Below are 16,572 nucleotides of genomic sequence, written 5' to 3' on the forward strand. Positions count from 1 at the left end.
TTTAGTATTATATTATTGTTATACAATCTTTCCATAAGCCATTTCTATCCACATGTTACTCCATCCATACTTAATGTGTTTCGCGTACCTTTACATTTGAGTGCCATAATTTGCAAAACTTCTTCGATTGTGCCTAGTAGTTAAATTGTGATACATACTGTCTTGTACCTAGCAACTAATCATGATTGGGTTGCACTTTTCTCTTTAGTTTCTGAATGAATATTAGTTATTCATTCCTAGATTATAAGATCCTAATACTTTTACACTCCTTGCACTCCAATGGAGATTTTTGTACGATTCCCAACTCAACTCTACTCTCTCTTCCACTATTTACTTTCTCCCAAGTCATCTTCCCATAGAGGAACTAGTTGAGGCTTTACTTGCTTGTTTCTCCCAATTATAAAATCATAGATGAACTTAGGGTCTATTGTGTTCTTTACCCAAAAAGTTCATGCCTTCTTTTTCCTTAATTAACTTACCTATAGTATTACTAGGGTTTTCCAACTCTAGCTCCACTATATTGCCACAAACATTGTCTAACAAATGCTCTTAATAAGAAATCTAGCATGACCACATTCTTAAGGTACCTAGTCATTAGGATAGGTCAATGCTTCTATCTGAGATAAGAGTTCCTTTTAACTCTTCTTCATTTATGTCTTCTATGCCGGCCATGATCTTTTTAACCATCATAATTTCACATAGCTTAAAACTTAACTTGAACTGTCTCGATCTTATTTATCTTATTTATGGTGCCTTCATCTAAGGTCTAATTATCTCACTTGATTTGCCATGTCAAGAACATATCTCAATGGAAGGCATTCCTTTAGTTACCCTCAGAGGTATTTTATTGAAAGATTCATCTCCTCCTACTTGGTTTGATTAGGGCAATTATTGTGTTTTAGGTTCCAATTGAATGGTAACCTCATAAGCACAAAAGTACTAACTTTTGTCATTAAACACTGAGAATACTTCATATAATAATTGAAATTTTTGCAGCCCTTGGGATTTTATTATGCTATAAGCCTTATGACTAATAGGTTCAAATTTCAGGGCTTTTAGTGACCCTTGGAACCCCTTGAATTGATATTTGTTGATCTATTGATTTACAAGAATTTTTCACTTATGTTTCACTTTGTTATTTCACAAGTTTTCACCTAGGTGTTATACTTCAAGCCATAGTTTGTTTTCAACTAAGTTATGAATGTAGCCCATGTTCACCAGTGTTTGAATGTAGGGCTCTGATACCAAAATGTCATGCCCAAACTTTTGGGCCAAAACACATCCAATTTTTTTTTTTTAAACACTAAATTTCATGCAACCATTATAAATAGTTGTAATAACTTAACAAGTTGTACCAACGAATTCTTAAATGATATTAAATACTATCCTAATCTTTCCTATTTATAAGAGGAATGAACAAATGTCATGAGGGTAATTATAATTTCACTCAAAAGTCCCTTTTTATATCAGTTGTGCTTATTTGAACTTAATTTGATCCAATACTACTAAATAGACATTAATATATTTATTGGGTTTGATATCAATTATTTACTTAAATATCAACACGATTACTATTTCATTTCATTAATATTTCCTAATTGAGTAGATACAATTTAGGTGCCAAACATCATTGTGATAATTAAATTTCCAGATAACAGTATCCACTTGGGTTTACAAGGTTCACAAGACTTAGTCCCTTAATTTTATTATAGAGAAATTATATTGTGCCATTACAATATCCTCTTAACTTAATTATTTATTCTATTTAATTATAAAAAAATAATTTCCATTTAGGTCTCTAAAGGTAATTATATATTTTAAATCATGTTGGTATATACTACTCCTTCCAGACATCAACTATTTAATAAATCGTAGACAATATTTACATTTCCTCTTGTTTTAAATTCGATTAATTTTAAACTTCTCGAATATATTTACCCAATGAAAAGGTTGTAAATAAATTTATTACTTTTTCCATTTAATTCCAACTAGCTTATGGAACCCAAAAATAACTTACCAAGCTCATAAAAATTCCCAAAAAGATTTAAATTCTAAAGGATATTCTAAATTGAATCATCAATAGTATATTTTCCAGTATATATGTTTATAAAAGAAAACATATGTAAATTTTAAATATTTAAGTCTACAAATTGTCTTTAAACAAACACTAATTATTAAATGTTTAATATAAACATTTATTTGTATAATAATTTATAAACTCCTTTAATATATATAATAAATTATATATATATTTTTCTTTAAACAATTATTATTATATAAACAAAAAAAACCTAACTAATATATATAAATTACTAAAATACCCTACATTTTTATTAAAATCTCTTCTTCTCTCATGCTACCCTAGCCCTACCCGGGCTAGGGTTTAATTTCTACTTTTCTTTTGGCAGGGTGGTGGGTACACGCAGAGCCGAAGGCTTGCGAAGAGTGGAGGACAAGCGGCAGAGGAGAGTCACGCAGGTCCCACGCAGGGGGAGGAGGGAAGGAGGCGGAAGTTACGGGGGGGGCTTCCCGTAGGGGCGGCGACACCGTCACTGTGGGTCGCCGCCCATAGTGGAGGCCGAAGCCTTCCACTGTGGGTTGCGGCCCACAGTGGCGGCTGCGGCTGTCACTGTGGTACCCGCTGCCCACAGAGCAGAAGGGGCTACGCTGTGGGGATGACCACAGAGGCCGAGCCCTTTCCAAGGTTAAGATTATTATTTTTTTAAAATTTATATATATATATATATATATTTTTAAACTTTAATATATATATATATATGTATTATATATATAAGTATATATATTTATATATACATATATATAATTATAAATATATATATATGAATATATTGCATATTCAAAGGTATTTACTTTATATATATTGGTTTGATCCTTTAAAACAGAATGATTTCAATAGTTTGAATTTTTTTTTTTAATTTCTGAAAATAGAATGATTATAATATTCTGAATTAAACCCCCTTTTTTTTTTGACAAGTTTCAATAACTTAACCAGCAACTATATAAATAGGTTATTATTTGAAATAGATAGACTCTTTAACCTTTGATTTACTTCAACAACAAAAGTAAATAACATGATTTAATAAACTTTAAACATCCACTATAGAACTATGAAAATATTTAAATCGACTACTCTATTTAACTCTAGACTTTATTGCAACTTTATTTATCTAGAAGTTATTAAATGAAAACTATAGAGATGGTTATTCTTATCTTTAGACTTTATTTCCTGCAATTAAAATAAAATCTCAGATTTATATAAACTAAGATTGCAAAATAGATCTAATTGTTTGTTTCACTATATAATTCCATAAGGATAAGGGTATAAAATAAATTACTTGCTTTTCAATTAATAATTACTCAACAAAGAATTAACTTGAACACTTTAGGAACTAAATCTAGAAACATTCATTTCTTTTCTGCAGTATAGCATATAATAATATTTCATCTCTTTAAAGTACATTTAAAATACGAAGTAACCTTCAATGCAAATGGATCTCTCATTTCTATTAAATGAGGATCTTGAATACATTTGATACATTTCTTTTCAAAAAAAAGTTACGATATATCTTTCTATTACATTGTTGCAACTAAAAAAAAACAACATACATTTTCCATTCCCTAAATCTTTTCTGTAGCAAATAAAACCAGCAACCTCTACTTGTCCTCTTTTCCTTTCTTCCAACTACCTGCAAATAAAACATAGGCTTTGACCATGGAGTGCTCACCTCCCAGCCTAGGCTAACTGGTAGCCACCCCCGAGCTCAGAGAACCAAGCCCTAGACAGGTAACAAACATGCAAACACAGAAGACAGAATACACACAAACTCAAAACACACTCCCAAAACCCAAGCTACACTGCACCACACATTGGTGATGTCTTTTCAAGGGTGGTAGTGGACCAAGTACCCTGAGGAGACTGTAAGTAGGGTAAAACAAATAGCCACCTCATGGCAAACCAAATACATCAAGTATAACATAATCAACCCCTTATTCCTTATGCCCCCCAAGGCATTCATGCCTTATTTCCCTCCTTATGACCCCCAATGCATAAACAAGTCATGCAGCAAGGGTCACATAAATTCCCTTGTGATCGCTCTCATAACGAGAGTCTCTCACTCGAGGGCTGTCACTTCTACCACCCACAAGATCCTCCTCTCTCCCAAGAGTAAGAGGTCTCGATGACTCCCAAAAAACATATACAATGTATAAAAAAATAGAATACCAAATAAATTTTCAAGAGGACATGCACGAAAACAAATCTTTTACACAAACAGTACTTTCAAACACATGCAATAAGAAATCCATTATAAGAAGAATACAACCAACCTTAATCTACCCAAAGGTGGGTTAGTTTTGTTGAGGATGAGCAGCCCCATTCCACGGGTCTTCTCTTTCTACCCTTAGCAAATTTCTCCATTCAACAATCTAGCTTATTCTTTTCAAAATTCTTTTATCTCCAAAAATGGAGAGTGGGTGATTACCCCCAAAATCTCTCTTTCTTGCTTAAGAAGACACTAGTGTGAGTTCTCTCAAGTTTCTGAAACTGAAAAGGAAAGTAAAGTAAAATGGGAAAAGGGAACTTTCATTCAAAAAAGAAAGGTTAACCACTTAGCTCAAGCCTTCTAATTTCAATTTTCGTACAACTTAGAAAACCTACTTTTTAGGGTGTCTAAATGGTCACATGGGAGTAGAAACTTGCCTAAAATTACCCCTAACCCTTAGGTCTACCTTATGGGCTTTAGGAAACCCTATTAAACTACCCCTAGGTGTCCATTTAACCCTTTTTTAACCCCTTTGAAGTTTATTTTCGGGTCAAACCTATGTTGACCATCCCAAAGATTCTTTACCTAAGACATTTATGGGATCACATTACATTAATTGAAAAAGCTATAGTTAAACAATTCCCTCCAAGAGACAAATTTAAAAATTCAAACATAAATCCACACGTGTCAAGTGACCCAAAGTAAATACTTTTACAAAATAATACATGAAATCGTGTCTCTTGTTGGATTTAAATAAGTCAATTAAATAACATTTAACACACATGCATCCTTTACTATTATGAATAAAATACGACACAAACGGGGTGTTGTCTCTCCAAATAGACAAACCCTGGTTTTACGAACATACATAGGTCTAGGTTTGGTTCTCCGTAATATTTCCATGGTCACGTGAATATCTTTTCCTGCGTCACTCAAATACACATTAGTAATTTCCAATAACCTCGTATAATATTAAACACATGAGTTAGAATACACACCAAACACTTCGCATACAATTTACATTTGAATAATTCAATATATCTCATATCCAATTAAATCCACATAAGGAATTATCATAATTCTCATAATTTTGGTCCGCACCTAAAACATACATCTTAATTCTATCATCATAATTAAAGTCCTACAAATCCAATAATGACATACCTCATCTCCAATTTATCCTATTCTAGAATCATATAGAGTTGTTTATCGTAAAGCATATAAATGAAGCATCAACATTCATCAATGTTATCCAATCACAAAATCATATAAGTTCTACATCCACACATAGCTGACATATGTTAAATCAAGATTATCCAATCAATGGATCTTTTAGGATTTCAAATTCATAACATATCAAAATGTACACCACAAGGTGCAATAACTCTATAACTTGGTCCAATTACCTTTCCCATCAATCTATCTATCTAACACAATTCATTCTATAGAATTATAAAGCATTTATTAATAGGGTCAAATATGGTCAACTATGTTAATCAAAGCTGGGTTTGGGGAAGGCCTTACAATTTTGCTATTACTTTTTCCCACTTAAAATCGAGGGTACCATTTCCATGAGCGGGGCCATCTTATTCACTAAGCAAAATGTTGGTCAATCGGTTCGTGAAATAAAATTTCCCTAAGTCAAGCGCATATCTTCCCTATTACCAGTCCCTTTTTAAAATACTTATGCCCGCACTTATATTTTCCAAAGTTCGGTAAGTCCTAAATACCCTGACTATCTGTTAGAGAAAGGATAGATCCAGCGGCTAGCACTTCCCCGCAATCAAAGATGCATGGATTTTAATAACCACGACATCACGAGATTGTGTCGCGTATTATTAGTAGAAACCAGCAGGGTTAGCAGCATAACTGGTCGAGAGTTTTGTAATACCAGTTTGCAGTCAGTAAAGGTCGGTCTAGTAATAGTCCCATCAATTTTCTCATGCTCAGAATGAATAGAGATGTTATATCCTAAGGTAAAAGGTGCTTGACTTTTAAATCGACAAATCGAACAACCCTTGTATTGCCTCGTATTGATTTTGCAAGAAGATTATGGACCGCGGCATCACAAGATGATGCCATGTGTCCCTAGCTGATCAGGAAGGCTTGCAGGGACGTTGCTGATGGAACTTGGTTGAAGGATGATATGGCATTGACTTGTCAAGATTTTGTGGGTCCACAAATACAGTTGGAAAGTCAAATTGATAAGTTGGCAAGAAATGACCATTAGATTTGCCAGGTTGGATGAGATCTGCGGCTGAGTTTCTAATGAGAAGTTTGGAGGGATTTTGGAGGCACTAGTTATAGCTCATGGGAAAGGGAAGAATGAATGAGATTCATACTTGTCAATTTAGGATTGATTTGACAGTCAAAGATGATAGCTCAGAGATGTGAAAGGATTTGGATAAGCTTCCAGCTCAACTGTGATGAATCACGAGTTCTCTAATGAATTCAGAGATTTGCTTGTTGACAGAAATCCTAAAGTAGGAGATTGTACACTAAAAAAAGGAATAAGATCAGAATAAAATTGTTCACATCAGGAGAAACTTGACAGAAGAATGTAGTAGATGTGATATGCATGAATTCTAGTGTCCATAGTTGGCAGAGTAAATTGAGAACACCGGAGTGATTATGTTTCAAGAACAAGAACTACATGATGAAGTATGGTTCAGCTATAAATACAACAAGGTGGTGATCATTTTAGTAGAAGAGTGTGAAGCCTTTTCATTTTCTAAGTGTAGTTTTTCTTTCTGCAAAGAAAGAATGTTTGAGCAAGCTTATAGATGGAGTTGCAATATACTCTGTGATAGTGGATGGAATTTCTCTCTCATGTGTGAGTATATCTATTGCCATAGGGGATCTAAAAGTGGGGAGGATTTCCAAAGGGAGCATGAAAGCCCTTTCTTGTGAAGAAATGTCACACATGGCATAGCCTCTATTTCTACTCAGTATCTGTGTGGTAGAGGGTTCTGAGACAGAGCCCGCAGAGGAATGAAAAAGTGACATGTCTAGGTAGGGAGCTGCAAAAATCCATCCATGTAGCTACATGGAAGCTGTGACCCCTCCCCAACATATTATGTTTTCCCTCTAACTCCCCCTCACACTACCTCTGATCCTGGGCATGAAGGTTGAGGTCCTCCTCTAGCTTGAGGGGCGACTTTACCTCTTATCAGGATCCTGTTTCCCTTTCTAAGGAAGGGAAATGCTCTATGGGACAAAAATGCAACATCTCACACTCCATCCGAAGGTGTTAGGGTGATAAAAACATAACTCAAATGGTTTTTCTTCTACCAATTTTTGGTTTGAGAATGATGATTCACAGGTGCCAACACATAGACATGTGGATATTTTGAAACAAAATTGTATACAACCTTTAAGGCTAATTATCAGAGTAAATTTGTTGTTGATAAGTGTCTTATGGCCGTAAGTTTGTCGCTCCCTTTTTTTCTATAAAAGAGAATTCAAGGCCATTAGTTAGGGTCTTAATTTTCTAAGAAAGATCTCTGTAAAATAGATCTTTTCTGTAGGGTTAGGTCCAAAATAGTTCTAGAGAGTCGTAGGAAATAACAGGGACTGTAATGTTATTTTGTAGAGCACAAATGTAATAGAATAGTTGCAGGTTCCCCTTTTTCAAATGGGTCATTCTATATTTGAATTTGTTGGCTATCATATGATAAGAGATAGCTTATGATATTAATGCAAATATAGTATCCTAATATTTACTCTCCTATGTGCGATTTTATCTTCTTTTAAGCAAATGGGATCAAGGGTTTCGTTTGTTTATTGCATTGTTATGATGTATGTATTATTCTATTCAATTGTTTAGTCCAAGGGGTTAATTAAAATTCTTTAATAAGATTACAGAGGAAATAAGGCTCACCATAGGATTTTGACAAGTAGTTCAGATGAAGAATTATAAGCAAAGCAATATTGTTTCAGGATAGACCAGCTATTAGATGAAATTTTATCAGATTTTTAGTAACACTTTTCATAGACTCTGTATCCCAAATGAATAAGGCACTAGTATTCGCTAGAAAATCTCATTAGGTTATCAGTTTCTGATTTTATCTTCTTTATGATCTCTCAGAGTGAATCTTATAAATATCAGAATAATCATTTGCTAAGATTTATGTATTTTCTGAAAGTAGTCTCACCCTCTCTCATACTCCAGCTTAAGGTTGAGGATCACTGAAGGATTTTCCATCCTTGAGCATTCTCCCTTTCTATTGAGTCTTATTATGAGATAATCTTCTTTGTTTTTAGTAAGTTCTTGAGTATCCTCATAGAGAGCAGGATTTTCTTACTGAAGGGACCACCCTCCCTGGTTTTGCAGAGCTGAAAGCGTAGAAGGACTATCCATCCTTGTTATTGTTGGTCCAAGCCAAACAGATATTGATAGTTGGAGGTGGCTCTCCATATATATTTGGAGGAAATCAACTTGGTCTCTGTCCTATAAGAAGTGTAAACCCGTCATCCATTTTGGGAACCAACAAAAATTGGTGACTCTGCTAGAGATGAGAGGAATTGTAGAGAATCTCTAGTTAGAAAAATTGCTTAAAATATAGTAAAGATTTTGCCCACAGAGTTGAGAAGCTTCTTAATCTGTCCCTTGTCAGTTGGAGTCAATTATCATAAATATCACTGAGAAATCTACTGTAGTTCTTGTTCTATAAAGAGTTTGGTCCAGATCTGTCCATTTTTCAAGATTATATGTAATACCTCACGATTGTGAGTGGTGACTCTAAGACTCTGAGATCTATGCACGAATGTGTGTCTGGTTGAAGAAGAACCAAGAAATTTGCAGGAAGGATGAAGCAGATTTGAGCTCTTATGATGAAGTACCCTGACAAGTTGAGGATAGAATCAGTAATGCCATTTGATGATAAGGAAATATGGTAGTGCTATGTTGAAACAAATCTGACTTGTGAAGAAATTAAAATTGTTTGAGTATTGGTCCTCTGCAAGGAGGTGGCAACTCTGTCAAAAGATCAGTTTTAAAGATTTGAAGGATTGAAGGTGATTTTGCAAATCTCAGCTTGAATAAGGCAACATGAGTTTCAACATTTCCAAGTATTTAGATTTTCATGAGTCAAGTGTATTTTCATGAAAATTGTAAAAAAAATGTTCCCTAAATAGTGAAAGAAGCACTAAGGAAGGGAAAGGTAGTGATTATTTTACATGCTCCTATGATTTGGTTTTCATCTTTCTATATAAGATTAGATAGAGTGTGTTTTGAGCTTTATAACGAAATAGTTCAAGAGATGGGAAATAAATAAGGGAATGAATGAAAATATGTATCATGTGCCTATGTTTCCTTATGAAATGTCAAAAACAAATGTGCAATCTATGCCAAGTCATCATAGAGTTTTCTTTAGGGAAATATATAAACCATTGAATTTTGATGGTATCCAAGGTTTCCCAAACCCTTTTCATGTAGGGGTTAGGGAATAATTACTAGGATTTAATGGGAAGAAGTTAAAATCAGCACGACAACATGTGTAGGAGTTTTCTAAATTAATGGAAGATTTTGAAATAAATTGGGAAGATGTTTTCATGAAGTTATTTGTTCAGTATTTGAGGGAAAAAGCCAGAGACTGGCTCTCCTACATGCCATTATGCTCTATCTCATCATGGGATGAGTTGAAGGTAGCATTCATGGAACAATTTGGTGAAAGAATTGATCCAAGATCAGTTATGAAAATGTCACATGTAAAAGAATTCATCTCTAAACCATCAATTAGAATTCAAAGGGAAATCACGAATCCCTATCTAATCAAAGAATTCAAACAAACATACAATGAAATAACACAATCAAATCACAATAGGAATTATAAAGTAATTCAATTAAAAACTCCCTATTTCGTGACTATGTATAACTTCCATTATTCTTCTCCTCTCTGTGGTATGATGGCTCTTAGATATTGCGCTAAGAACCTGCAATTGACACAAAGATTCAAATTTCATGATTGTTGAAAATGAAGATTGAATGCTCAATTTATAGATTATTGGATGAGATTGATTGAAAGATGGAAGAGATTGATCAAGACGTGGAACTCAGGTGAGCTCATATGAAAATTGATAGTTGAATTGTTGATTTAGAGGTGAAACTGAATAGATTGAATAGATTAATTGAGTCAAGTGATTGAGAAAAAGTTAACTCAAGGAAGAAAAATAATGATTGGAGGAAATTAAGAAGATGATAAAGCTAACTAGAAGATGAAAATAGAGATTGGAGAGATAAATGATTTAATTAATTAACTAATTTAGCATGTGCTTGCACTTTAACTTAGATTTTCAATTTAATCCTTGCATGAGATTTAATTCAAATAATTGAATTTATTTTAAATTCAATTTAATATTTGAATATATTTAGAACTTGACTTTGATTTTCAAATTTTTTTTTGAAATAATGCACATGTATTTGAATTTGGAAGAATTTGAAGAAATTAGAAGAAATTAGAATTTGGGGAATTGGAAATAGAAGAATTAATTAGCTAATTAATAATTTAAAGAAACTATTTAATTATTTTAGAAATGGAACTTAATTAAATAATAAAGATTATTTAAATTAAAGGATTAAATCATAATTAAATAAATAATAAATATTTAATTAATATTTAGAAAAGGGTTGAATGATTAGGCAATTAAAGATAGAAATTGAAAATTAATTTATTTAAATAATAAAGATTATTTAAATTGGGGAATTAATCAAAATTAATTAAATAATAAATATTTAATTAACATTAGAAAATGTTTAAAATGATTAAATGATGAAAGAATAAGAAATAGAATGATTAGTAAGACTATGAGGAAATATGAAATTAGAAGAATAAGATTAATTAACTTAATTAAATAATTATAGAATTATTTAATCAATTAGAGGAATAATTAGTACATGATCAATGAGACATTTTAAGGTGTCTACAGAAAACATTCATGGACATTCAGAAAGAAGAAGATGAGTTAGTACCTGCTTTCAATCTCAGGTTTGCTAGGGCATTGGATGACATTCCTAGAAGTTATAGACCAAATGATGCAATATACCTAGTTGTTTATTTGGCTGCATTTGAAGAGGAAGAGAGTTATTTGCTAAGAGATAAGGATCCTAAAACCTTACATCAGGCTTATATGATAGCAATGGAGATTAAAAACAATTTGAAATATGGAATCCCTAGGGGTTATCTATTTGCAAGGGTATATTATCCTAAGATGATAGGGTTTGAAGCAAAACATGAATTTGAAGCTAAAGGACCATGTCAGGACTTTTATATCCTACTGATTACATTAGCCCTATTATTGGTTATGATATAAACAAAAATGTGAGTGAAGAGAACTTGTCCCAGATAGTGGTTATTCCTCATATGGATGAAGAAGAAGCTGATGAGAAAGTGTCTAACATGATTATAGAGACATATATTATGTCAGTCACTTTATTGAAGGACAACAACAATGATTTCTCTAGGGAGAATACCTCATAGGGAGTTGATTTGCAGTCTTATGTTTCAGATAGATATGATAGTGAGTATGAAGAATTGGAAAGTTTTATGTCTGAAACGGATGCAAGTTTGTAGGACTGTGATAATACAAATTCAGATGATAAGATACCATCAGCTTTTGATGATAAAATTTGTGAGGATTGTATTATTGGGTGGTGTTCTAGTTTAGATTTTGATTCCTGGTTTCCTAAAGAACCCGAAGATGAGATCAGAAATAACTTTAGTGAAAATATCAATGCATTATTTGATGAAGATGCAAATGAAGATCATTTGGTGCTCTGTTATAATATTTTTGAGAAGGGTTTTCATGTTATTCTTAACCCTTTATATGAAGAAACAAATGAGAATCTGGAGATTATTGCATCAACTTCTGAAATAGAATATTGTAAAGATAAAGGTGTAATATCTAACTCAAAGATAGGTAACAATGAACAGTCTTCCCTTGTTGCTGATATTGTTGAAATTAGATTGGAAACAGAGAAAGAAAATGAAATATATGAAGAGGTCATCTATGATCCTTTCCTTCCCCTTGATAACAACGTGCTTGATATGATCAGTAAGAAGGAGGATTCTTCAAAGAGTCCTCATTTCAGGAGGCAAGTTGATAATGCAAAAGAGGCATGTATTTTCAGTTATGTGCTAGAATATGAGATTTTACTTTTCCACCAAGATGATGTATTTGCAGAAAAGGATATCAGTTGTAGTTAGGATGTGTGCTATGTTGAGTATACAACATATATGTCACCAAATAGAAGATGTTCTTTATAATTCCATAGTTTTCAGGTTTTCGGTAGTTAATGCAATGATAAAATTAAGCATAGTGGATAGATAAAACTAACCAGCAAATTTGAAAAAGGGTTTTCCTCTTATGTTATTAGATTATATTTGATGCTTTCAAAAGAAAATCATGTTTATGACAGAGGAAAGCACTGGTTGACATTGGTGGATGGCTTTGGGCCATCACACTTGGTCTGATCCTACAAGCCACAAGTGAATTAGGGTAGAGTGGTTTTCTTTGACTCTATGCCCAATGGAGTTATAAATAAATTCCTTCTTAATTGCCTATTCATAGATAATTTTGAGGTTCTACTTTTCTTAAAGTAGTTATTATCCATGAGCATTAGTTAGGTTTGCTTTGGTAGTGTAGTTTATTTTTGTTGAAGTTACCCTGTCTAGGTAATTTCTTCTTGGTCTGCCCTGCAGTTGGTCTGCTTTACTCAAAGATTTTGGTCCCTCGCTTAATTCCTATGAAATGAGTGTCCCCAACTAGAGCCACTGTTAGCCTTGAAAATTGATTGCATGAAAATTTCAAATTTAGGCCCAAAAACATTGATTTTCAGGTTTTTACTTATATCCTCTGAGAACGATTCAAGGTCTAGGGTTTAGGGTTTATCAAAACCTCTTACATTTTGTGAAGAAAACCCTAGAAGTGATATATTTTGTTGTTACTTTTTCCCACTTAAAATTGAGGGTACCCTTTCCATGAGTGGGGCCATCTTATTCCCTAAGCAAAATGTTGGTCAACCCGTTCGTGAAATAAAATTTCCCTATGTCAAGCGCATAAATTCCCTATTACCGATCCCTTTTTAAAATACTTATGTCTACGCTTATATTTTCCTAAGTCCGACAAGTCCTAAATACACTGACCATCTGTTAAAGAAAGGATAAATCCAATGACTAGCGCTTCCTTGTGATCAAAGATGCAAGGATTTTAATAACCACAACATCGTGAGATTGTGTCATATATTATCAGTGGAAATCGACAGGGTTAGTAGCGTAACCGATCAAAATTTTTGTAATACTGGTTCGTAGTCGATAAAGGTCAGTCTACTAATAGTCCCATCAATTTGCACATGCTCAGAATGAACGAGGATGTTTTATCATGAGGTAAAAGGTGCTCGACTTTTAAATCCTAGAGGAGTTGACGGGCCCTATGCAAAGTGGTAAAGATTCAACAAATCAGATGACCCTCGTATTCTCGTGATGGAAGTTGTAGGGAGGTTACGGACCACGACATCATGAGATGATTCCATGTGTCCCTGGCTAATCAGGAAGGCTTGCAGGGAGGTTGTTGATGGAACTTGGTTGAAGGATGATATGGCACTGACCAGTCAGGATTTTGTGGGTCCACAGATATAGTTGGAAAGTCAAATTGCTAAGTTGGAAAGAAATGACCATTAGATTTGCCAGATTGGACGAGATCTGTGGCTGAGTTTCAAATGAGAAGATTGGAAGGATTTTGGAGGCACCAGTCATAGCTCATGGGAAAGGGTAGAATGAATGGGATTCAAACTTGTCGATTCAGGATTGATTTGATAGTTAAAGATGACAGCTCAGAGATGTGAAAGGATTTGGATAAGCTTCCAGTTCAGGTGTGATGAATCACGAGTTCTCTAATGAATTTAGAGATTTGCTAGTTTACAAAAATCCTGAAGTAGGAGATTGTACATTGAAAAAAGGAATAAGATCAGAATAAAATCATTCGCATTAGGAAAAAATTGACAGAAGAATGTAGTAGATGTGATATGCATGAATTCTAGTGTCCATAATTGGTAGAGTAAATTGAGAACACTAGAGTGATGATGTTTCAAGAACAAGCACTACTTGATGAACTATGGTTCAGCTATAAATACAACAAGGTGGTGATCATTTTGGTAGAAGAGTGTGAAGCCTTTTCATTTTCTAAGTGTAGTTTTTCTTTCTGCAGAAGAAATGATGTTTGAGAAAGCTTATGGATGGAGTTGCAATATACTATGTGATACCAGATGGAATTTCTCTCTCATGTGTGAGTATGTCTATTGCCATAGGGGATGTGAAAGTGGGGATGATTGCTAGAGGGGGTGTGAAAGCCCTTTCTTGTGAAGAAAGGTCACACATGGTATAGCCTCTGTGTCTACTCAATCTCTAGGTGGCAAAGGGTTCTAAGATAGAGCATGCAGAGGAATGAAAAAGGGACTTGTCTGGGTAGGGAGATGCAACAATCCATCCATGTAGTTGCATGGAAGATGTGACCCCTCCCCAAAATACTATGTTTTCCCTCTAACTCCCCCTCCCACTGCCTCTGATCCTGGGCATGAAAGTTGAGTTCCTCCTCTAGCTTGAGGGGCGACTTTACCTCTTGCCGGGATCCCGTTTCCCTTTCTAAGGAAGGGAAATGCGATATGGGACAAAAATGCAACATCTCACACTCCATCTGAAGGTGTCAGGGCGATAACAGTATAATTCAAACGGTTTTGCTTCTACCAATTTTTGGTTCGACAATGATGATTTAGAGGTGCTAGTGCATAAACATGTGGATATTTTGAAACAAAATTGTATACAGCCTTTAAGGCTAATTATTAGAGTAAATTTGTTGTTGACAAGTGTCTTATGGCTTGAAGCTTGTCTCTCCCTTCTTTTCTATAAAAGGGAATTCAAGGCCATTAGTTAGGGTCTGAATTTTATGAGAAAGATCTCTGTAAAATAGATCTTTTCTACAAGTCATAAGAAATATCAGGGACTGTAATGTTATTTTGTAGAGCACAAATGTAATAGAATAGTTGTAGGTTCCCCTTTTTCAAATGGGTCATTATGTATTTGAATTTTTTAGCTATTATCTGATAAAAGATAGCTTATGGTATTAATGCAAATATAGTTTCCTAATCTTTACTCTCCTGTGTGCAATTTTATCTTCTTTTAAGCAAATGGGATCAAGGGTTTCATTTCTTTATTGCATTGTTATGATGTATGTATTGTTCTATTCAATGCTTTAGTCCAAGGGGTTAATTAAAATGCTTGAATAAGATTATAGAGGAAATAAGGCTCACCATATGATTTGATAAGTAGGTCAGATGAAGGATTATAAGGAAAGCAACATTGTAAGGCAATATTGTTTTAGGCTAGACCAACTATTAGATGAAATTTTATCATATTTTTAGTAACACTTTTCATAGACTCTGTAGCCCAAATGAATAAGGCATTGGTATTCGCTAGCAAATCTTATTAGGTTATCACTTTTTTTGGTTTTATCTTTTTTATGATCTCTCAGAATGAATCTTATAAATATCAGAAGAATCATTTGCTAAGATTTATGTATTTTCTAAAAGTAGTCTCACCCTCTCTCATACTTCAGCTTAAGGTTAAGGATAACTGAAGGATTTTCCATCCTTGAGCATTATCCCTTTCTATTGAGTCTTATTATGAGATAATCTGCTTTGTTTTTAGTAAGTTCCCGAGTAACCTCGCAGAGAGAAGGAATTTCTTACTAAAGGGATCACTCTCCCTGGTTTTGCAGAGCCTAAAGCATAGAAGGACTATCCGTCCTGGTTATTGTTGGTCCAAGCCTGACAGATATTGATAGTTTGAGGTGGCTCTCCATAGATATTTGGAGGAAATCAGCTTGGTCTCTGCCTTGTAAGCAGTGTAAACCCGTCGTCCATTTTGGGAACCAACAAGATCCACAAGAGGTTGTTAAACCATGTCATGAATCCCTGCAAGGTATGTTGGACCACTACCAACAATCCTCCTCCCAGCATCACTCACCGCGACCTGCATGACTCGAACCTGTGACCAAGCTTTGATACCACTTGCTACAAGCTAGGGTTAACATTGCACCAAAAGATTGACTTGTAAATGCCCGATACAACCACTAGACTTATAGAATCAGTACGGGGTTGATAAACCATGTCACAAATCCCTATGAGGGACGTTGACCCACTACCAAAACACAATTCTCGTGACATTAGGGACTCAAACTTTCAATTGATGGGCCGCTGATTTTCTTGGACTGGCTTTTCTTCTTTAGTTAGCTCAAT

Source organism: Cryptomeria japonica, chromosome 6 (assembly GCF_030272615.1).
Source record: "Cryptomeria japonica chromosome 6, Sugi_1.0, whole genome shotgun sequence".
Taxonomy (NCBI): Eukaryota; Viridiplantae; Streptophyta; class Pinopsida; order Cupressales; family Cupressaceae; genus Cryptomeria; species Cryptomeria japonica.